Source organism: Penaeus monodon, chromosome 20 (assembly GCF_015228065.2).
Source record: "Penaeus monodon isolate SGIC_2016 chromosome 20, NSTDA_Pmon_1, whole genome shotgun sequence".
NCBI lineage: Eukaryota > Metazoa > Arthropoda > Malacostraca > Decapoda > Penaeidae > Penaeus > Penaeus monodon.
The window spans coordinates 19,026,474-19,026,730 of record NC_051405.1 but is presented as its reverse complement, the minus strand read 5'-3'; positions in this window follow the sequence as shown (position 1 = coordinate 19,026,730).

The window sequence follows — 257 nt, the reverse complement described above, 5'->3', positions numbered from 1 at the left end:
TAATGTTGTATCAATTTTTTCCAGGAAATCTGTGAGAAAAACCACTAAAAAAAAAAAGGGTGATATCTACTCTCCAAACTTAGAATTAATAAACTACTCAAGGGCGTATATATTAACGCTTAATAAAGATTTGTGAGAACCAAAAAGAAAGTGAGGGAGAAAGAAAAATTAGAATTGCCCCAATTTTTTTGCCGGGACTCCAAAAGGCGGGGCAAGAGGGGAAAGTGGTAGTCTGCTGTGATTATCTATTTCTTGGG